Source organism: Schistocerca americana, chromosome X (genome assembly GCF_021461395.2).
Source record: "Schistocerca americana isolate TAMUIC-IGC-003095 chromosome X, iqSchAmer2.1, whole genome shotgun sequence".
NCBI lineage: Eukaryota > Metazoa > Arthropoda > Insecta > Orthoptera > Acrididae > Schistocerca > Schistocerca americana.
The window spans coordinates 458940188-458965861 of record NC_060130.1 but is presented as its reverse complement, the minus strand read 5'-3'; positions in this window follow the sequence as shown (position 1 = coordinate 458965861).

The window sequence follows — 25674 nt, the reverse complement described above, 5'->3', positions numbered from 1 at the left end:
AACCTTGCTCTCCTGCATCTCAGCAGTTCCCTTGTGTTGAGGTGGAGGGTGGGAGGTGAAAGTGGGGGGGGGGGGAGGGGTGTACTTGGACTTCCCGTCCAGAAGGACCAGGGTTCGAATCCCAGACAGAGCTCCGTCATATTTAATTACTCACCGGTTAGCGTGTGGTGGGTGGGGGGGGGGGGGGGGTTGGGACGATAGCACGGCCCTGGGACAAAGAAATTCCCAGCAAAATTCGGTACTCTCGCCAAAATTCGGAATTTCTGCCAAAATTCGAAATTCCCACCAATAGGGTAGGTGGGAGAGTGGCAGGGGGGAGGGTGGAAGGTGCAAGGATATATATGCAGACGGAGAAAACATGTGACGTCATCTGGGAGTGGGGTGGTGGGGGTGGACGTGGTTGGGGGGAAATTAAATTATCAATTTAATTAATTTGCATATCGATTTGTGATCAATTTGATGTTAAAATTAGGGTCGGCTCCCATCTCCCTACTGGTGATGTACATGTAGAACTGGAAAACATGTTCCGGTTTTGGTTACCACCACCTGCACGTTCTCATCTACTTTCATGTTTTCGATATTAGTAGAGGGGGATGTAGAGCAGTGAGTTCTACCTGGTCCACCTTCATCTTTGATGTTTTTCTTTTCCTCTTTCCGCCCTTTGCTCCTATTCCTCTTCCTTCTACTTCTACTTCTTTTTGTTTTTCTTCCTATGGTATTTAGATTCGTTAGTCCTATGCAGATAACAGTCTGGTACAGACAGGGAGCTCAGTGGCCGAATGACCATATTTCTTACAGCTTCTGGTATCATGTACGGCTCCAGGTTGTGGTGGTTTCGGTATTAGAGCCAGAAGGGAGCGAGTTACCACTAGGGGCTGCGGGTCACAGTGAAATCTTCATTGTGTGAGATGTACAGCAGATGTATTGTATTATGGGTGGGGGCTTGAATTTTCTCGCATGAACAGACGAACTAAGGAGGCCACTTGGACCCAGTGACGAGAAGGGAGAGAGAATATTCATTCTCGGGGTAGATGGAGGAAGGGATACTTGTTTTTAGGTTTAGGTAACTGTCACTTGTATAGGGAGAAATTGTATGTACCTATTGCGGCTTCCTGATATGTTAGTCGATCAAAGATATCAACTTTTAGATCTTGCATTCCCTCCCTGCAACAGGGAAGGTGATGATTGTGGGATTGAGCCTCCTCGAAACTGAATGAATCTATCTGTGAAAACCGCTGAAGACCAGAGCGTGAGGATGCCACCTGTGATCAACCGCCTTACTGCACCAGACACGAGCATGACATGTGACCAAATAACATCCACTGGGGCTGCTCCATGGTGTGTGTTACCTTAGGTGATACTTCAGATTGATATACAATAATCTGAAATTTATCCGGTAGTAAGGCATATTTAAAACCTCCGACAAATGGTCGAACTTCTTCTTTGTTATGTCTAGGCCGTTGTTGGCACGACAATAAAAATAGACTGAACGAATATGGAATTACGGACTCACTTGGAATAGTGTGAAGTATATAGTACCTTCCCATGATTATATCCTCGACCATATTCAGATACCTGTGAGGAGATATTGTGACAGGGAAGTCACCAAATTATCTGCATCTTGATGTTGCCTCTTATTGACTGGAGGAGGCTGTCTTAATCAGTACTGATCTGTCGCACGTTTTGTTTATGAAGGTAACTTCTCCATAATTGTCTTGTTTATGTTTCACATACATAATGATTTGATTTTTATAAAGGTTTCACCGTCAATCCAGTTAAATTCCAGGAATTGAAGCACATATTTCTCTTCTTGTTAGATACATCGGTTTCTTCACTGTTGCGGCGAGAAGGTCTGTGAGCGACCTTTAGAGGTTGCAATTGATCAACACTCATCTGCTGTGATGTTAATGAAACATTTTATTTCCTATGACACGGACTTATGAATTGTGCACACAAACAAGTGAGGAAATTTTCGGAAAAAGTGAAATCCAAAGACACCTGTGGTGTCACCGTAAGACGCCACACTTGCGCTGGCCGTAAAAAGCCCGCCAACGCGACCATCGGTATCTGTGGACTCCGAGCAGTGACGCCAGAGCGGCAGTATACGTAAATAAGGTGCCGCATCTCCCCTTCGACAGCTCAGCTTCACGGGTTTGCTGTGTGCCAAAAGACTTTATTCAGAGATAGGAAACGCTTTTTGTGTTCCACATGATTGCTTTTCAAAAAATTAGTGAATGTGTTTGATTGTTCAGCTATAGTACTATCTATTGATAGTCTGTGGTGTTCCCAGCTACCCTGGTCGGTCTCCAGCTTCCGAGTCTGCGATTTACTGTTATGACTTACCGAGGTACATAGAACCAACACTAAAGCCAAGTAGTTAAGAACCGTTTGTCTTCGACAATAAGCCACTACACAAGGATTAGGTAGGTGTGTAGAGTGACCATGCAAAGAATTCAGGACCTGTAAGAGATATAGTACTACCAGTCTTAAATGCAGAGGGGTGGGCATGAAGATGGAACATCTACATAACTGGTCCGAAATTCATCATCACAGGATTGGCGCACCTATGAATAACGGTCTGCTCAAGAAACATGAGGGTTTATAGGCTAGGATCTACTTCTTCCATCTTCCCCTGTTGCTGAACAGGCAACCAATCTCACATGATGGATTTACGAGAGGGTCAAGAAACTATTCGTAGTGTACAAGTTCCCGTTTCTGTGTTGCAGCGAGGTGGGGTTTAATGCCTCTTTTGTGTAAAGGACGTTAAGAATTGTACGATGTATGAAGCCTGCAGGGGTTTGACTGTTGTACTTTTCTGTTCCAAGAACGGGAACCCTCAGTTTAAATTTCTTAGCTCATTGTTCCCAGGCACAAAGGACTGAAGCGTTATGAATTACCTGAGTGGAAGCTAGCGACTACATGCTTCCAGCAGGCCTGATACACCTGTGTCGCTGGAGACAGTCAACCTGACCAACAGAGGCCGATTGTTCAAGATTAAAACTGTCTTTAACAGCGCTGTCTGGGCGATCAGCTGTGCAATTCCGAGGATGGAATTTTAGTTTGTGTGACCCACAGGACGAGCGTTTGAATTTGTGCTGTCCGTCAATCCGCATCAGTTCGCGCATTGGTTTTCACCTCTCGATTTCGCCCACTTTAACGCTGGAGACCGTTGTCTTAGATCACAACAGGTTTTCATCTCCGTTTATATCTAATGAAGGAAACGTATTGGGCCTATATCCTTCGGTGTTAAAGGAAATCTACTGCTCATTTGGGTCGCTCTGCATTGCGACTTGTCCACCATGGTGCCTCAGACTCCGATTCCGATTAGGTGCTCTCCGCATGGACGCCATACTGTGTCTAACCAACAACTCCGCGGCACAATGAATGTACACAGCGCCTTTTCTGCAAAGACCGGAGGCTCCAATCATACAGGTTACCTGACGTCTGCCCCCCCCCCCCCCACCCAACCTGCCCCCCCCCCACTCAAGCCTCTGCCACTACGTCGACTGGCTACCTTGCAGGGAAACAGACTACCTTCCCAGCATAGCCAGCATTGCAGATAAAAAAATAAAAATAAAGTCAGAGTCAAACCTGGTAACTGCGACCACTTATAAGCAAGCCAAAATTGGTGTAGAAGTAACAAAAAAGGATTGTGTAGCGTAAAGTAGAGACTGGAGGCCTGTCTCAGTTAACATCGAGTAGGCAACCGATGAAAGTTGAGACGAAGGTGAAGAAATAGTCAGAGAATTGAAATGCGACACAGGAAGAGAATGAATGCTGTAGTGCCTCGGGGCCTGTGCTCCCTAAGAACATATACACAGAAGAAAGGTGCTCGTGCCAATGATTCCAACTTTCTCGAAGTCCAAAAATGGCGATGAACTGTACGTTCACATCACCTGCGTATTCTGTGATTCAATCTCCATCTGAGAAGTTGTCGTAACGTTAAGCACACCTATTATAAACCGCACACTCATACCATTCTTCATCTATGGGTACGTATTTGTCTGAACTGAAAATAACTTATTAAATCAACATATACCACAGGCATAGAAATACTGGACTATCAGTTCGTTAGCGTTCGACGAAGGCGTTCATGATGTTACATTTCCCATTTACGCCAATGTATTTGCTGATCTATGGGAAACAGACCAGCCATTGAGGTAAGCATAAAAGATAATGAAGAAACAAAACTTCGCAAAACGTTAGAAGCATACAGCGTCTAATTTGAGCAGTAAATTCGTACGACCACAGGACGCCACATTCCGAGTCCCTGGAACTTTTAATATACAGGATGTTAAAATTAGGCTCTAAAGGCATACACTCTTAAATTTTTTCATCTGCATTTCATAAAGTGCGTCTCAAACAAACGCTAACCAAATGTCTGTATGTTCTGCTTATAATTAGCCATCTTTTGAAAAGTGGAGTTACCACAATATTATTAATAGGGATACATCAATGAGACGTGTAATGTTCACAATATTTTTGTCTGTGTCGTTACTGGTTTATACCTCGAGCTTATCACAGTAATTCTATGAGAAGACACCTGAATGGGCTATCTATGCCAGGAGAATACGCCATCAATCACCAGACATGTGTTCTGGATAATCGCAGGACCGGGAACTGTGACCGATGTCCATAGGCCTAATGTTCGACGATCAATACTCTGCAATAGCTTCACCGCAATGACCTCAGATGCCGGCCTGCTAATGTTTCTCCAAATAGCATACCTCCTAGCCTCCTTCAAAAGTGCAGGGTGTTTTACAGCGAAAAGAACGGTTTATGCGCAATTTTATTGCTTATTACTCACGTGGTTAATGTTGAAATTTTGCTGCAATGTTAAATAATGACTACACTGCATGACACAGAAATCTTCCCTTGAACGAAATGAACAAAACATCTGAAGACTTCACTTTTACTGAAAAATATACCGCATTGCACGACAATATGGGTAGGTCACACCTTTGCTTCCACCGTACGTAAGTTGACAAACAACCAAGTCTTTTGAAAATATTTAATATTCTAGAAAGGAATTAAAATTTTCCCTGTTAAGTAGGTATAATAGAATCAAACTCGAGTTTGCCGCAGTTGCCGAGGGCTATGATACTGGAATTTGTGCTAAGAATTTTCATAACTTGGAAACTGATTTCTTTTATCAAGATTAACTAATTATAAATGAGAAAATATCTCATCTTTAGTACTTGAAAATGTATTGATCGTTTTCTTGCTGATGTTATTACGATGGTGCAGTTTAGATTAGGGAAACTATAAGAAATGGATCAGAATAGGAGGACAGGCTTTTGATAGCACTCTTCTTGAATAAGAATAAATCACGGTTTGTTTTACTAATTCTGATAATGCAATAAAATTTGAGTGCCAGTGTAGAAGCTGACATAAAATTAATAACTTACGTGAAGCAGTTACCTCAGTATTACTCATCTGTCGTGAAAATTGGAGATACGTGACAGACCTCGATTCGAAACCAGTGCTCATGTCTAACATCAATGGTGCCTTGCACTATTAGGGTATCCGAGCTCGCGCTTAGAATCGACCAAACTCCTATCGTTTCATTCCCGTTCTTGGTAATCACAATAAACATGAAGCATGTCGGAGTAGCACCGTTGAAGTGACATATTTTGTGGATGGGACATTTGTACGAGAATTCCTGGTATGTAAATATTCATAGAAGCAATAGCCTCAGAGAAATAAATACAATTTCATCGGTATCTTAGTACGTAATTAGTCGTGTGAAAGCTGGGAACTCACAGCAAGCTGAAACTCTCATACACATACAATAAAAGTAGACGTAAAGGCATCTGTGCCCGTTTCCAGGGCTAGCTGTTACTCCTGAAAGCCATAATTACAGGTGAGAATAAGATTAAATTTTGAAAATATTTTGTTTTATAGAAAACATGGGTGGACTTCTTGCCGCGTCAGTTCATGGTAATACCTGTAGCTTTCAGTGATTACCTCCATCTTCTGTCATCAAAACTGCTTATGTGGTGGCATTATGTGGATGGCTTCTGATTGGACGGTAATTACGTAGTACTGTCGCAGATGGTGTCAACATCTGGTGTTACCACCTCTCCCGCCGTAGCGTAAACACTGAGAGAAACATATTTGTCTCTTCTCAGCATCGAGAACTCGCTCCATGCCCCATTAAGATTATGTATGCTGTCACGATTTAAGATTCTCTCAAAGATTCTTATTTCTTCAGCCTCTTTAGTTACAGAATCCCAGTACGTAGGAGCCTAGGACAAAACTTTTGTTTCGTCAAAACAGTATTTTATCTTTCTTTGTGTAGTTGTGCTCAGCAGTTGCAGATTTCTCCAGTTCTCGATTTTTAATATGTCCTTCATGTCCCGCACAGCGATCTGAAATGGTGCGGATGGACTGACCAGTGTAAGTGCTTCCGTACTCACCAGGAATACTGTAAAGCCTAGATATCATGAGACCGTGACTGTCCTTAACAGAGCGTAGCATCTTCATTATCTTCCTAGGAGGTCGGAAAACAGATCTTATTCTTCGCCGTACCATGACTCTGAATGTTTTGCTAGATGTGGCGCCGCAGAAACCCTAAGCTCAAGCGGATCCAGTTATTTTTTCTTTTTTTTTAATTTGATGGAAAGGCTTTGATGCTGTTATTCTGTCTCACACAGCAAACAGATACATGTTCTTATGTAGGTTCGGAACAGTTACGCGATTGGGATTCCCAAGTTAGAGATCTTAGTTGTTTTTTTCTTTTTTTTTAGGGGAGTTCCCTTGAGAAACGTACGTAGTGGCTGACCGACCTCAAAGATGTGTGGTAGGACCACTAACGTTGTCGTTACATGTGAATTCCAAGGAATAAAACAGTCCACGAGGATGTTCACAGGTGATATGACTTTGTACTGTACGGTTAAACAACATGTACCACGTTTTCCATCGCACATTTGGGCATTATTTCGCTTGTGTTGGGACCTGCTCACGTGTTGAAAACCGAATCATGAAAACCATAATTATATAATCTTCGCGGAACCTTTTGTATGTGAAATTTTCACAACCAAATTTAAACTCGTTATTTAGTCCATGCAGGTCCGTTAGCCACATTCGTAAATTGATTTGCTTACTTCTTTAACTGATGAATTAAGAGCCAAGGTGGTACGAGTACTACACGACTTTTCTGGCTACGATATGCTTTTAACATACAGCATATTTATTGTAACGGCTTCGTTATTGAGTCTTGCAATGGTAAAAGATTATGTAGTAGCAAAATCAATTCAGGCTAGCATTCGATACGACATATGCTCGACATAGCTCTGGTTTCTCTACCACTAACGCTGTAAAGTGTTCTCCTGCGCAGCAGAGATATGCGATACAGTGTGCTTTTATGTCGTCGAATGGTTGGTATGGAGGCGGTAGCTGATGGCTTACCCATTTGTGGCCACACTCAGGTTATCTGCTATTCCTCCAGTGCCTGCGTGAGCTGCGTCAGTTGTTACCGCATTTTCATAATTAATCCATTCATTCGTTTCATATTTTTGACTCACAATCATTTCATGATGCATGAATGATATTTCCGCCATTTGATTGTATAATTTATTCATTTTATAGCACCGTCATGATTTCGGCCTTAAACCACTATCATGTACAACACTGAAAGAAATTTTTGTTCACATGCGTAGAAATTGAGAAGAGCCAAAATTTCAAGTCAGTATGTCACTCCAATATCAGATTAAAAATTATCCAAACAATACTACTTATATGTTGGGCATAATTTGACTTTGTTAAGGGAAGTCTTCGTCAAGATCTATTGAACTCGGCGTCCTAGCGTGTAGCTAAGCACAAAATTAACGAAATACATAGAAGACAATTAGTGAACACGGTTTCCAACCATGTTATCTTTAATTTTTCTATTTCTTACTGTAATCTCATACATAGTCTGACTATAAAAGCCTGTTGCACCCACTACAGACTATGCCATCTAATACTCACCTCTGCTTGCTATTACAACTCATCAATTGTATATTTCTTGGGTGTTATTATAATTGTATTTTCCCTATATTTCAAGTACATTTAATAAATGCTTTACTACTGCATACTTTATACATTAAATTTCATTTTGCACATAATTAACGAAATTCAGTAGCCAATACCTGTTTTATATCTTGTATTAATCTTTTCTACACTTTAGATCACAGAGCTTTTATGTTCGTATACACCAGTTCATCAGTACACAATAAATATCACATGCTTACCGTATCAGAGTTTTATGTTTTCACATCATGAGGTATGTAATTTTACACTTTCAGGTATTACATTATTATTTCCACCACTTCTTTCAGTAGCTACATCACTAGTAACTATTCTGGTTAATTTACGCCTGGCTATACATTCCATATTCATTTATGTTCCCCCTAACGCTGCCCATTCACTCACTTTTCCCCCTCCTCCCCACTTCTATGCCTATATATGACTTCAATAAATTGTTGTAGACATGCCACTTCTGGCTTAGTGTGTTGTATGCAATAAGTGATTTATAACTCTACTTGGTCAACAAAGCAGATTTAACCTCTTCATGAGGTATGCAATTTGTGTAGTCAGTTTAATTAAAGTAAGTTAAACTTCTTTACTTATTTTATGCCTTCAGTAACTGTACAATACAACCAAGGAGACAAATGTATGCACTATGCCTCTGTCACGTGGTATTTGGTATGCATCTGTTTATACACAGCCACACTTGATACCGTCTCATGTTACCTCATTTACTTTTTTGCTCCCGTCCACCATTTTCCTCCCCCCACATTTCCATTGGCAGGATACTAGTCTTACATTCTGAATAGAGTGTTGTGTTTATCCAATTGCTTCACCTCCTGTAATCACTTCTTCCGACTTCCGCAATTCGCCAAGTTCCATTACACTGGCATATTTTCCTACATGTACCTGCTATCTTCTCCACCCATTTCATCCCTGATTACATGCCATCCCTCCTCTTCCCACTACCCCTTCAAATATGTGCACTTTTATCCCATTGACCACTTTTCCAATACCTACATTTTACTACTCCAACGAGGTTTGCTCTCGACTCCATTCCACCCCTGCCCCCTGCTACCCGCCCTTCCAGCTTCCTATTCATGAACACCCAATCATTATAAGAACAACACATTTAATATTTCATATTTCATGAATTGTTTCTTTTACAACTTAGTTACGATACAAAATATTTTAATGGCAGACTTTTTAAATTTTCTGTGCCCTGTTTAGGACTGACACGTTGAGTCACTTTATAGTAAGATTCAACAGATTGTTGTGTTCTGTCACCGTTGTTATTTTTCTACACTGCACTGATGCATAGGTGTTTCTAAACTAAACAAATAAACGATTTAGAATACTACTTTTAGCATGGTTTCATGTTTTCATGTTATAAGCATGTTGGTTACACCTTTTATTCTCAGGTAACACTGTTCTTTCAAAGATGTATTTACAGATGTATTCACCGATAACAGAGTTATTCCAAAGATGTGTTAATTTTTGTACCTACTATGCTTCTGTAATCACGGATTATACAACATAGATATGCTACATACAACGTGGATGGTTATCAACCAGTCAACCAGTAACGTCCATTGTATATTTTCAAACCATGTTCACTGCACATATAACTACTGTATGTGTTTTCATTCTGTGGATCAATTGTTTTATGGCTGGAAAACGTTTTTGTTCCATGTCTTCCATATATTCAGATGATTTTGTACTTATCTACATGCTGGGGCAGACAGTTTAATAGATCTTTACGATGACTTCACATAAAAAAGTATAATTATTCGCAACATGTAAGTAGTATTTTTTGGATAATGTTTAATCTGGCGTTGAATTGGCACTCTGATGTTAAAATTTGGTCCTACAACTCTTTTTCAGTGTTGTGCTTGATAAAGGTTTAAGGTCGGAAGCATGATAGTAATATAAAATAAAAATGTTGTACGCTGGCCGTAGTGGCCGAGCGGTTTTAGGCGCTGCAGTCGGGAACTGCGCGACCGCTACGGTCGCAGGTTCGAATCCTGCCTCGGGCATGGATGTCTGTGACGTTCTTAGGTTAGTTAGACTGAAGTAGTTTTAAGTTATAGGGGACTGATGACCTTAGAAGTTAAGTCCCATAGTGCTCAGAGCCATTTGAACCATTTGAAAAAAATGTTGTACAGTCAAGTGATGTAAATAACACTGGTACTTACCTATTCGTTGTTTACATCCATTGCTTCGCAGCTACTAGTCTAAAATCGTAATGATACTTATTCACAGACTATAAGCAAAGCACAAAACTCAGTTCGGAGACCGACCAGATCACATGCAACACTGTGAAGCTGAATCTAAAGGAAGAAATTAACCACGGTGCCTCAATAATACGAAATCTGAAGTATCCAGAAGAGTTATAGACTCTCACTAAAGTCCCTTAGGTGCAGCGATCCAAGTGAATATCTGAACTGCAGCCAGCACAGCAGAGGTGGAAGTTATTACGAGGTACATCTCGTCGCTTTACATCTCGCTCCACGTAGGACGCTCCGCACAGCGCACGTTCCAATCCGGAGGACTGATGATGCCTTCATGTGGCCAGTGGAAGAATCTTGACGCCCATGGTGTTACGATCGTTTACAGCCGGAACACGAACACGAACACGAGCAGCTTCGGAGCGATGTCATCGTAACTGCAGCATGCCAAGACTAACAGTGCGCTAGCGTCTGTTATGTCAGATGCTGGAGGTGTGTCCACATTATTGCTGGCGGAACAAAAACCACCTCTTTTAACTCATACCTAGAAATCTAGACTAATAATTTTTGTCAGATAGTGCGGATTAGAATAGAGAAAGAAGTCACAGTGCTGTACTCAGTTGGGCAATTCAGTAATTGTAAAAATATCTTTGACAGTATGAACATAAATATAATTCCGAGTAATACCCCCACTGGTGTTTCCTAACAATACGTCGCAGGTTACAGTTATTAACACGAGAACATGACAGCTGAATGTCTTACTTAGAGAAGAAAATTGACTACCTGTCAAGCACGATAGTATGGACTAATGACATGGCAATGTTTGTAGAAAAATACGGTACATTTCAACCGCATTATTTTTGGAAAGGTGGTACATTACCAGCTGGTGTTGATATCCTGGTATAGGTACTGTTACGTGTACTGAAATGCATCATTTATAAATTTTTCAGAGCCCTTGAGATATGCGGTTCAGAGCCCATACATACTTGGACTTGTTTTGGTCCACAGTACCACCTCTCAAAAAGTGGGATACTCCTTTTTAACACCTTGTACGTAAGTTCATACGTAGTACTATCTTACAGATTTGCAACAACAGGATCTAAAGTCCCCATTTAAATTAAGTCATTCGTTTCATGTTTGCTCATATATGTATTTTCAGTTTCAGTAAGCTAGTGAAAGCATACGCTGTAAAAGTCGGAAGTGACACTCCATAAAGGTGACGGAGGCGGGAAGCGTTCAGCTGGGCTAATAGCAGGTCTTTCTCTGTTTTGTTGCCTATGAGGTCAATATGTTTGTATAGAATAGTGCTAACAAATGTATTCAGTATGAATGAAACTTTATTTTATCTGTCGCTACAGTTATTCAAGTACTTAAAATATTCTCCAGCTTTCATTTTCCAAATCTTGGTACGAGATTATAATAAGGCTCTGGCAAGTCCAAAATCATTATTTAGACAATACTGGTATTCATAACAGTAGGAAGACGACAATAAATGGAAGAAGATCGTTGTGAAGCCTGAGAAACCTTTGAAGTGACCCCGCGGGACAGTGTAATCAAGCGGTGGCATCGAGTAACAGCAATCTAGGCAGCGCAAGGCAGCGGGGATCGGTGAGCATCTAGTGCACTAGAGCACTGAAAGAAATTTAGAAGCGGGGAGACGTGTACTCGCAACGGCGCATTTGTAATGCGTATGTATTATGTCTCCATGCTAGTCGTCAAATATGGGGTGTGTACGATACCTGCTTACTCGTATTGCTAGACAACTTTCAAACAAATCGTATTAATGAGTTTCATTAGAAAAAGGAAAGATTATAATACTTAACTTTGTCAATTACACAGATGTGTCGCAAGCAATGGGCTACATACGAATTAATCAAGTTTCTTCATTATAGAAAATCCTAAGTCGGTGCTATACAAGTCACTTGTCTTGAAGCTACATTTGAACTGGGTCGTCGACAGTCGGTCGCGGCACTTACGTCCTCTTCACATAGGGGCCACCGCTGTCGCGTTGTCGTCCTGGAGGCAGGTCCGGTTAGTGTGCGATTGGCTGTCTTCTTCTCACACCCTACCCTTCCCTATCTTTTCTTTATTTATTTATTGTTGCGTGGGACCAAATTAAGGAGAAGTCTCCACGGTCATGGAACGAGTCAATACATGAAATTTTAGCACGATAGTAGAAACAGATAAAATGAAATACAAGAAATGTATTCAGGCGACAGTTCGTAAGTTTAAATAAGCAAAATCAACAATGTAACGCTGGAATTTGCTTAATTTTTCAGCTCTTCCAGGAGCTCCTCGACAGAATAGAAAGAGTGAGCCATGAGGAAACTCTTCAGTTTAGACTTAAAAGTATTTGGGCTACTGCTAAGATTTTTGAGTTCTTGTGGTAGCTTATTGAAAATGGATGCAGCAGACTAGTGCACTCCTTTCTGCACAAGAGTCAAGGAAGTACATTCCACATGCAGATTTGATTTCTGTCTAGTATTAACTGAGTGAAAGCTGCTAACTCTTGGGAATAAGCTAATATCGCTAACAACAAACGACATTAAAGAAAGTATATACTGTGAGGGCAATGTCAGAAATCCCAGACTGTTGAATAGAGGTCGACAAGAGGTTCTCGTACTTACACCACATTTAGCTCGAACAGCCCGTTTTTGAGCCATAAATACCCTCTTTGAATCAGAAGAATTACCCAAAAAAATGGCATGCCGGCGATTGACCTTACTCTGTAACTGCTTGTCCTAGAGAAAATTGTGCTCTCACGTTTCAGAGATCTTCTCCTTGTCTGCAAACAGAAAATGGTGCTTTCACACTGCGGTGATCTTGTCGTCTGCAGCTCGAACAAACGCTTTTCCTGCTAGAAAATGAATAATGTTCTTCGGCTGGAGAAAGCTGTATCAAAAATCTAGCCCCACTACCTATTAAACAATGGTCAGCTTGTGAGTGAAAACTTCAATATATCGTTACTTCTTTGCTACGCAAAAACATAGCCAAGCCCATACTAATGTTAAGTTACAGTTTTGATACTTGAGCGTAATCAGTCACTCGTAATAGCCAGCTTATTGTAATATATCGAAACCGTTACCAAAAAGATTACAAAAAGACGTTGTCTGTAACGGAATATTCGCTCTCGATCCCGATTTGCACACTACGCCAGGAGGATATTAGTTAATTCAGAAGTCACAGCTATCATATTAAAATCGGAATTTCGCTTGCTCCTCTTTCTCACTCGTATGCGTTCACTTTGCGGCACTCCACGGCCCAGATTAATTCATTATTCAGCAAAATCGTTACGTCTATTCAGAACTCCTAATGTACTCGTCCGAACATGATGATGACTGACCTCCAAACTTCACTCAGACCTCACAAAGCCGTTCTTTAGCCCAGAAACTGCATGCGAAAGCACTGTCCGCTGACTTTCTGTGACACATCATAGCCAATCCGATATTAATATTAAATCATGCAGTCCCATAGCTTTTAATTTGACCAAACACACCTAAGAGCTTTAATGAAGAATTAATTAAATCAAAAATTTAGAAAGTCCAAAGTTATCGAAATAACTCCCTCTTTAAATAACTGAATTATCGAAAAACGTTTCATGTCTCCCAGTACAGTAGATGGATATTGGAGTTTTACAAATTTCCCCAGAAAGTATGATTCACTCCTTCTGTACAACCACAGTTCTCCCACTAGCGTATACTAAATTAATAGACATAACGGTATTCATTTATTAAATAGTTCACATTCACACCATCATTCACACTAACAATAAACCCATTAAATAATATTCACAAAATATCAGTTTGTTCCTAAAAAATACTGTTTTAACTACGTATGATTTCATAGTCCACACGATGCTGACACCTTTCAGTTACAGCCATTTTTACTTGCAGCTATCTTGAGGACCAGAGAATATCTGTTACGCGAGAACTATGACTCGTTTACTGTATCTATGTGCTCGCTACTATCTGACTTACAAAGGTGCTGTAGAAGACTCTACGCCTCATACTGTCTTGCATACAGCTGCTTTTTGAGGGCTGTGTTGCTTTTCGCCGGAATATAAAAAAGACAGTTCAGGTATCGAGCTAAGTATGATACCAGTATCTGTGAACATGCAGACAATGATATCAGTGTAGGATCACTGAACAACGGTGAAACCAAAGTGAACGCCATAAATTTAATATTAGATTCCTTAACGAACGTGAGTTGTTTATTGGTAAGCCAATAAATATAAGTACGCCAAGAAGTTATTACGTCTCGTAAATGCTGTGTGTTTATTGTTCGTTCAAACAACAAGATATTTCTTTATGTGTGGTTAGGACATAGCTTGGATAAATTAGACGTAACAACACCCAGGCATAATTCTGAAGGTTAACTCCTGAGCTAAGGCATTGATTGCACTGAGCATTCAGTTTTAAAATTTAATTTTTGTTTATTCTGTGTTTATTTTCAATACTTTTGTTAACTGTAGTGCCTTTCAAGTCGGCACATAGTTTTTAATTTCTATAAAGGTGAAGGATGAATTTGATGAATGGATGAGTTATAGACTGGATGCTAATTGTGGTTCATTTGTGTGTGAATGAAACTGAAGCTTGACTGAGCCGGAGCACGGAAGGTCGTTGGGGAGAGTCAGGCTTGTTACTGTGTAGCTCGAAAACACACTACAGTATGTTGTGAAAAAGCTATCAGAAACTGAAGAACATATTTTTATGAGCATGATGTTAGTGCTTCAGTGAAAACTGGAAGTGATTCCTTTCATGAGAATGTTTTTGCTATCGGTATTTTGTGACTGAAATCTTGGCGTCTCTTAATACCTACATTTTTTAGAGTTTCAACGCGACTCTTAATTCTGTTATATTCTTTTGTTTGAAAGGGAGCCATTTTCCTGTAAAAATTCTTTTGACTGTTGAACAGTGGTAGCTACGCTGAAGGGCCAGAGAAACTGGTACAGACGTCTAATATCGAGTAGCGCCCCCGCGAGCACGCAGAAGTAACACAAAACTCGATTAATGCCTGAAGTAGTGCTAGAGGGAACTGATAGCGTGAATCCTGCAGGGCTCTCCATAAATCCCTAGGACTATGAGCGGGTTGCACGTTGCAAGACATTTCAGATATGCCCAATACTGTTCACATCTGAGAAATTTGGTGGCCAGCGGAAGTGTTTGAACTCAGAAGAGTGTTCCCGGAGGCACGCTGTAGCAATTCTGGAGGTGTGGGGTGTCGCATTGTTCTGCTGGAATTTCCCAAGTCCGTCGGGACGCACAAGGGGCATGAATGGAAGCAGGTGACCAGGCAGGATGCTTACGTACGTGTCATCCGTCAGAGTCGTATGTAGACGTATCAGAGATCCGTATTACTCCAACTGCACACGTTCCACACCATTACAGAGCCTCCACCGGCCTGAACAGTCCTTTGCAGACATGAAAGGTCCATGGACTCATAAGGTTGTCTCCACACCCGTACACGTCCGTCCGCTCCATATAATTTGTAACGAAACTTGTCCGACTAGGCAACACGTTTCCAGTCGTCAACAGTCCAATCTCGATGTAGATGGGCCCAGGTGAGGCGTAGTGATTTGTGTCGTACTGTCATCAAGGGAACACGAGTGGGCCTTCGGCTCCGATAGCTCTCATCGATGATGTTTTGTTGAGCGGTTCGCACGCTGACACTGTTTGACGGCCCGACATTGAAATATGTAGCAATTTTCGGAACGGTTGCACTTCTTTCATGTCGAACGAGTCTCTTCAATCGTCGTTGGTCCCGTTATTGCAGGATCGTTTGCCGTCCGGAGCGAAGTCGGAGGTCTAATGTTTTACCGGTTTCCTGCCATTGTAGCAGCAGTAACCGATCTAACAACGGCGCCAGATACTTGTATCTCATACAGGCGTTGCCGACCGCAGCGCCGTATTCTGTCAGTTTACATGTCTATATTTGAATACGCATGCCTATACAACTTCCTTTGGCTCTACAGGGTTTAATTCTTTAACGCTCTTTTGTGTATTCTTAAAAACAAATATAAGAGCAAAATACGACACATGATATGGGATGTCCCAGGAGAAATGGTCAGTTTTCAGGAATGTGACAGTAACAGTCACTGGAGGCAAAAAGGTATGGTATACATGGCCTTAAAAAGCGTACCTGAAGAGCTATGATGCCTCATCCATGTTCAACACTGTGAAGCAAATCTCTTCTGCTGCAAGTTCTTTGGTTTCCATATTTTGTGACGTGGTAGTATGGACCAAAGAAGAAAAAAGTCCAGAAAATATTGGCTCTCAAATGCATACCTTAAGAGCTATGAGTACTTGCTCATCTTCTGTAAGGTGAAACGTCTATTCTACTGACTAAGTTAAAATGGTTCAAATGGCTCTGAGCACTATGGGACTTAACATCTGTGGTCATCAGTCCCCTAGAACTTAGAACTACTTAAACCTAACTAACCTAAGGACATCACACACATCCATGCCCGAGGCAGGATTCGAACCTGCGACCGTAGCAGTCCCGCGGTTCCGGACTGAGCGCCTGAACCGCTAGACCACCGCGGCCGGCTACTGACTAAGTGTCTCAGCTATTTAGGTGTTTTCTTGTCGTATCCCTGAATACTGATGATTCCTCCTGGGACAACCCCGTGTGTTAAATAATACATATGTACGTTCAAGTTAAAAAATGGTTTTAGGTTATCTTACACTTACCAGAGTGACTACATATTTGCTTTGTTGGATAGAATATCTCTCAAATGCCACACACTACAACTGACAAAATGAAACAACCATTAATACTGTGTGTGGGGTATGCATATGATTTCGGTTACTCTGTAAATTATATATCTTATATAAATATCGATTTTCATAGCACACACAGAGCAAAACCACGTACCTGAATAATCTTTGACTATTTATACAACATCTTTTTATAGTTACAGTGCCTCTGACTCAGAGCCTACCAAAGTTGCATGCATTCTAAGTTGAGGATCATTTTGGAGAATGGTTATCAAATTTTCTTTATAGTGTAATGCGAGATTCGTGGAATTGGCATATGAATATTTAAAATGCAGTTATGGAAGGGTAAGCTAAGGACATTGTTTGTGAGGTTTTCTGGGATGTTGGGAAACTGGGGCAAGCGCGCAAGTGTGTCGCATTATTCGGTGTCATTGATATTGTAGAAACAAAACTCTGATAGTAAGATTGTTATATGAAATGTTTTGATAGGAAGATCAGATTCCTCATGCTTAAATTTATTGCTTACAACCAAATTATGTAAATACTATGGTGGTCATTCAGATGTATTTTAAAATTTACTTTTGAATATAGGATTTCATTTAAACTATATCAGAAGGAATTTTTTGTCAGTTAAAATTCCCACCATTCTTACAGTTTATTAAGTACATACACACATTACGCTTTTTATGGTATGGAAATTTCATTCGCAGTTTAATGTTGCTTTGCTACTGTAGGCGGTGCACTGTTTTCAAGAAAACAGAAAAAAGGTTTGTCAGGACACGAGGTAAGTGAAAGTACAATTTAGGCCCTGGAATTTCTTTGTAAGTTAATTTCTACATTTATTTCTGGACTCAGGTTACATTAAGAGTAGCACTTCGTTTCTCTACAAACAGTCAACTTCAGTCTGTAGAAAGTGTCGAGCAAGTCATATTATGTCTTCGTATAATTCAGTGTAGTCACTGCTTTGCACAATACACAAGTTTAACTTAGGAATTAGTTTCTTTAGTAATAATTTCTGAGAAATTTTATTAGACCGCTTTAGGAAGACAGTTAGACAGAAGCAGACAATCAGTTAAGTTACAGGTGGAGTGACATCTTTCGCGAATGTTTTGTAAATAGCTATGAAAGTAAACTGTAATGTTAACTTATATGATTGCATATAATGCTTTCAGCATATTATTATGTCAATTGTCCACTGGTTCCCCCTAAACACCAATGAATTTTTTTGTGTCAATGTTAAGTACCTTATGGGCAACAGGCAATGACTTTTTCTTTTTTTACATATGCTCCTAAATTTTTAGTATAAAATTTTTGAGTGATATAGTGACAGGATGTGTCAGTCACTATTTAAATGAAATCTGTTGTTTAATATGGTTGAAAAAATATGCTTTAAGTTGCAACAAGGTAGTGAATTCAGTCAATGTAGTAAGCTGATGTTGTTGTCATGCAGTGTGTTAAGGTATCAGGAGTGCAGTGAGTGGAACCAGTTAGTTTCTGTGACCATGAGGGCAACATAATTCTACAGTGCAATGTGTTTTAATAAATGTGTTCAGTACAAATGGAGCTTCACTTAACCTATAAGAAGATTTAAACACATAATTAAAGTATTTCACAGTTTTCATTTTTAATACATTGGTACAAGGATATAATATTAGAGAAAATACAAATACTATTCAAGAGAATTACATAGAAGGTTTTGGGTTCAGTGAGATCCACAGACTCCTTAAAATTGGGGAGTTATTTTGTTAAAAATAAGGAATCAGGAAATATAACAAAAATATTCCTAGAAGACTAATATTCCTCAATCATAAGAATAATATTACTACAATTTATCCTGACAGATGTTCAGATACCACTGGAAAAATATATCTCCAGCAAGCGCTATTCAAGAGGTTTTATATTGCTTTAGTTGTACTATACAAATCTTGTTGATAAGGGTCCCCAGGATTGCAAACTAGTGACAACTGTGAATTGTATTTAAGCGCATTACAATGAAATTACTGTAGATTAAAAAAGATTATGGGGACATTGTGTTAATATTAATTCAAAAATAACTTGAAATATTAATTTTTAGAATTTCTGTGAAGGCAGTCATTGACTCAGTAGGAGTTGCCCAACAGCAAATATTTTTACTTTATCATAAATTCAGTTGCATTACCTGCAAGATACATAATAAACTATAAAAGGTTGTTGATTACATTAGTATTGTTGTACCTTCCTCCTTTCTGCACTAAAGTTAACACTTGGAAAGTTTATAGAGGTTTTTCGGTCTTAATATCATATTCTCGCATTTGCTATGAGAAATATTGGTATTGGAAGGTGACACGACTGCATTTTAATTTACTGTGAAACGCTTATCAAAGTATCATATTTTCTGGATACATCTCATTAGGATGTTTTAGCACCAGCACCTGACTTGATTTCTATAACAAACTTATATATTCCAAAAGTACTATCGCTGTAATTGGTGCAAAAAATGATTCTGTACTCATTTTTAATAGAAATATGCAGACTAAACTAGTTTCTTAATTTCAAGACACCTATAGCAGTAAGCTACAGTCTCACAAATGTAATTAAAGTAATGTGTTCCATTAATTATAGGCAGTCAGTTTTCCAATTAATTTTGTGAGTTACCTGTCGGCCCACAAACTTAAGAATTTCTGCTGCTTGCATTACATAGTTTGAGACCTCTGCGTTTGTATCCTGAGAAGTACCGTGAGAAGTAATGCATTGTTTTACTGAGCCTTGTCAAAATTTAATGATAACCCTTAGGGTTTAAACCATAGATAGATGTTTTCGAATTTTCCATTATCCACCTTCTCAGTAAAGGGACTCGGTCTATATTTTATTCCCATACTTGTAGCACCTTTAAAATGGAAAAAAATTGTGTCTTCTGAAAATGCTAGTGGAAGATGGTTTTGGTATATCATAAAGAACAGGGAACCGAAAAATGCATTAAACCATGGCTGCTGGCTGCAAATTTTGAGAGCATGCTGTTATGTAATTGACTTGTAACTAATATTCTCTGCATTGTGTCACACAGATAAGATACAACCCATGAGCTTGCTGTGTCTACTAGTATACAATATTTTTAACTTTCCACGGTATATCGGTTCCTACTTATCCTTAAATAATAATTTAATAAAGTTGACATGCTGTGGCATGATATTGTGTCAGTCATGCGAACAGTACAAGTTGGTCCTCTCGCTTTGTTGTGTATGGACAGCTACACTGACGACTCGCAACGAGAAGGTCCCACACAACTGCAAGTTCCTCAACTCACCGTTAAGAGGCTTGTTTATCTGGTGTCTTGTAATGTGGTCTTGACGTCACAGTTGGTCTCTACCGGTCGAGGGCCCACACAATCACACAAAATTCTGTGAATAATGGAACGGCAAGTGTGAAAATCTCAAAGTTGCTTTAACGAAAGTCTCGAAGTAATGGAATGTCACCTTGTTTTTTAATCACAAAATCAAGGTAAAAACAGTCTTTAGGGCCTGTCTAATGATAATACTCGAATGTAAGTGCGCATATTCTAGTTATAGCATCGATCACCATTTCAACTTCAAAAAATTTCCTCCGGACGAATTTAATGGCAATTCGATGTTTCACACTTTTAATCACGTAATCACTTTGAATGTATAATAAGACAGGTTGTAGAGCACACATGTTGTCAACATGAAAGTTGGCTATGAGCTGCCTAGTAAACCTTTCCGAAGGCTGACTAATATTTTAACTTAGTTTCAACTCCCCTTGCTTTCAGTCGTTCGCAGTATCAGCACAGCAAAGCTGTTTTGGTTAATGCTACAAGGCCAGTTCAGTCAATTATCCAGACTACTGCCCTTGCAACTACCGATGAGCCTGCTGCACCTTTTCAGGAACCACATGCCTGTTTGGCCCCTCAACAGAAACCCCTCTGTGGAGGTTTCACCAACAGTAAAGCTACCTGTATCGCTGAGGCACGCAAGCCTCCCAACCAACGACAAGGTCCATGGTTCAGTGTGGTGTGTGTGTGTGGGGGGGGGGGGGGGGCTATTCTGTGCTCATACTGCAAACATCTGAAAGCAAGTGGAAACTATACCAGTAATTTTTCCCGAGGGCCTGCAGGTCTACTGTATAGTTAAGCGATGATGGCATGGTCTGGGGTAACATTTTCCAGAGGTAAAATAGTACCCCATTGGCCAGATAATCTAAACAGAGAAATGGATAGGTTAAAGTTTGATATAGTGGGAATTAGTGACGTTCAGTGGCAGGAGGAGCAGGACTTCTCGCCAAGTGAATACAGCGTTAAAAATACAAAATCAAATAGGATTAAAGAAGGAGTAGGTTCAATAATGAATAGAAATAACTGGAACACAGATAAGCTACTACGAACAGCATAGTGAACGCAGTCTTGTAGCCAAGACAGATACGAAGTCCACACTCAGCACAGAATCAGGTTTATATGGCAACTAACTCTGCAGCTAATGAAGAGATTGAAGAAATGTGTGATGAGATAAAAGAAATTTAATGAGATAGCTAAGGGAGACGAAAATTTAATAGTAGTGGATGACTAGAATTCGGTAGTAGGAAAAGGAAAAGAATGAAAAGTAGTAGGTGACTGGTGTAACGAAAGAAACAGGAAGCCGTTGGTAGAATTTTGTACAGCACATAACTTACTCATCGCTAACACGTGGCTTAAGTAGCATGAGAGAAGGTTGTATGAGTGGAGGAGACATGAAGACACCAGAAGGTTTCAGATTGATGATATAATGGTAAGATAGAGATTTAGGAACCAGGTTTTAAATTACAAGACATTTCCAGTGGCAGATGGGGCCTCTGACTACAATTTATTAGTTATGAACAGTAGATCAAAACTGAAGAAACTGCAAAAAGGTAGCAAATTAAGGAGATGGGACCTGGATAAACCGATAGAACCAGAGGTTGTAAAGAGTTTCAGAAGGAGCATTAAGGAACGATTGACTAGAAGAGGGGAAAGGAACAGAGTGGAAGAAGAATTCTTAGCTTTGATAGATGAAATACTGAAGGCAGCAGAGGATCAAGTAGGTAAAAAGACGAGGGCTAGTAGAGGTCCTTGGGTAACACAAGATATACTGAATATAATTGATAGAAGGAGAAAATACAAAAATGGAGTAAATGAAGCAGCCAAAAAGGAATACAAACGTCTCAAAAATGAAACAGATAGGAAGCGCAAAACGGCTAAGCAGGAATGGCTAGAGGAAAATGTAATGATGTAAGAGCATATATCGCTAGGGGTAAGATAGATGCCACCTACAGGGAAATTAAACAGACCTCTGGAGAAAAGAAAACCACCTGTATGATTATCAAGAGCTCCGATGGTAAATCAGTCCTGAGCACAGAAGGGAGAGCAGAAAGGTGGAAGGAGTATTTAGAAGATCTGTACATGGAAGATGCACTTGAGGACAATATTATTGAAATGGAATAGGACATAGAGGAAAATAAGAAGGTGGATCTGATATTGCGTGAAGAATTTCATAAAGCACTGAAAGACCTAAGTCGAAACAAGACCCCAGGAGTAGATAACAATCCCTTAGACCTACTGATAGCCTACGGAGAGCCAGCCATGACAGAACTCTTACCTCTGGTGTGCAAGATGCATGAGACCGGTAAAATGCCCTCAGACTTAAAGAAGAATATAATAATAGCAATTCCAAAGAAAGCAAGTGCTAACAGGTTTGAAAATTACCGAACTATGAGTTTAGCAATTGATGGTTGCTATACACTATCACAAATACTTTGCAGGCGAATGGAAAAACTGACTGAAGCCGACCTAGGGAAAGATGAGCTTGGATTCAGGAGAAATGTAGGGAGACGCGAGGCCATACTCTCCCTACGACTTATCATAGAATATAGGTTAAGGAACGACAAACAAACGTTTACAGCATTTGTAGACTTAGAGAAATTCTTTAACAATATTGACTGGAATACTCTCTTTGAAATTATAAAGGTGGCAGGTGCTAAATACAGGGAGTGAAAGGCTATTTACAATTTGTACGGAAACCAGATGGCATTTATAAAAGACGAGGGGCAGGAATGGAAGCAGTGGTCGAGAAGGGAGTGAAACCTGGTTGTAGCATAGCGCTGATGATATTCAATCTGTGTACTGAGCATGCAGTAAAGGAACAAAAGATAAATTTAGATTGAAAATTAAAGTCCAGGGAGAAGAAATACAAGCTTCGAGGTTTGACGAAGACGTTGTAATTCTGTCAGAGACAGCAAAGGCCTTAGAAAAGCAGCTGAACGGAATGGACAGGGTCTTGAAAGGAGAAAATAAGTAAAACATCAACAAAAGAAATATGAGAATAATTTAGTGTAGGCGAATTAAATTAGGTGACGAGGGTGTGGGAATTTAATTAGGTAATTAGACACTTAAAATAAGAGATGAGTTTTGCTATCTGCACAGCAAAATAACTGATGATGTTCGAAGCAGAGTGGATATAAAATGCAGACTGGCAGTGGCAAGGTTATGGTTTCTAATGAAGTACAGATTTAAGTGTCAGGAAGACTTTTATGAAAGTATTTGTATGGAGTGTAGTCCTCTATGAGAAAGAAATACGGACGATAAACCGGTTAGACAAGGAGAGAATTGACGCTTTTGAAATGTGGTGATACAGAAGAATTCTAAAGATTATATGAGCAGATCACGTAACTAATGAGGAGGAACTGAACGGAATTAGGGAAAGAGGAATTAGTGGCACAACTTAACTAGAAGAAGGGATCGGTTCGTAGGACACATTCTGTGGCACAAAGAGATCACCAGTTTAATACTGCAGGGGTGGGCGGAGGGTAAAAATCGCAGAGGGAGACCAAGAGGTGAATACACTAAGCAGATTCAGAATGATGTAGATTGCGTGAGTTACTCAGAGATGAAGAGGCTTGCGGACGATAAAGTAGCGTGGGCAGCTGCATCGAACCATTCTTTGAAAGGAAAATCACAAAAACAAGAAAAATAATATAAAATATTCATTTTCAGTAAGTGCATGTGTTGAGCCTGAATACTAGTCGAGCACTGTGTAGCGAGCAGGCTTAGATGTTTCGTGCCTACCTGCACAACGCGCACTTATTATTAGTCAGTTTATTCGACCAATGACTGACAATATTAAGTAAACTTCTAATTAAAACATGAGCTAGATTTTGGTTTTTCTGAATGCATGGTTGAGAAGCAGTCAGTCTGGATAATTTCGACGGACTAGTTCGAGTCTTATTTAAACAGTTAATGTTTGTAAAAAGTCATGCGTCTGCCCCCAACTGTTGCAGTATTAAACACCATATTTTCTGTCTGCTAAGATCTCTGTTTTCACGCTAAGTGTCAATCTGTAGTTTCACGGGATGGTGATTGGTACTGATCCTAATTGTACTCCGGCGAATAGCAGCGTATGCTTTTCTACACTGCATGATGAACTCTAATCAAATGTGGGTCGGCATATTGCATAAATGCCACATATTCCCCAGGCACAGTGTTTTCTAAGACAGTCTGTTTTTATTTAAAAAAATGTAAGATTTTGAAAATAATAGAAAACCTCAATCCTTGATGTGCTTTATCCACATAGTTACAATACAGGTTCCCTAATATTTTTTAATTACTAACTTTTCCATAATTGTATATACATTTCCGTTTTTATGGTATCCGTCCCTATCGTCAGATAACACATTTGATTCCTTTAGATAATTATCAGTACCTCTTTTCTGGCTTCTTTAAGTTACTCTTCAACTACAATGATGACATAACTTTTTACGGTTATATTTATTTTGTTAACAATTTACAATTTTGGAACAATGACATATGTAATACGCACTCACAACACAGCCACATTACTGGTTGATCTGCCCGTATTTTTGAGATGACTGCGGGATGACGTCTTGATTCTCAGACTGTCATGGCGTTCAGATGTTTCCTTCATCATTCTTCACTCTACATAGTCCATGTAACATATATTAAATAAGGCAAACATTAGAGATATATAATGAGATAATCTTTCTGAAAACGAAACACTATTTACATTAGTATTTAAAATAATGAACAAACATATTATAGTATAATTCCCAAGTAGTCGAGTTCTCATTCAATACACAAGTAGCCTTACAGTTTATAAACAAAACATTAAGAATCACGTCCTCTGATGCATCTAATTTTCCCTTACGTCAGTTAACATTTGGCTGCCACTAATTTGTTCTTGATCGCCACAGCTGTTGTCTGTCGATGACCCAAACAGTATGAGTCACCGCTTTACATTCCAGAAGAGCAATTAGCTGCTGTGCTGTGAGCGCCTTCTACTCTGTTCATCTTAACGCTACGTATAAAACATTACAAAATTTGTGGGCATTATCTCACACCATTACTCCTACAACATCTGAGATTTCTTCTTTATCAGCCATAAGTATTTGTACTGCGATTTCATCATTTAACCGTTCTCCTAGATCACAGTTTGCTCCTACAAATGACAAGTACGAAGGCTTTATATTCCTTAAATGATAAGCTCTAAGGTTCTATATTCCTTTTTAACACTTAATTAGATTTTTAAAGATATTCATGCACAACACCTGATCCAAGTGCCTCAGACTCGTTTCATATTCTTTTATTTCTTTCCTTCATTCATAGTTCACTGTTGACTGTATATTTCTTCAGTGTAATGCTCCACTGCTGAATGTTATTCGACAGATACAAAGATTATTAGCTGTTAGCCCTACAACATGTCTAA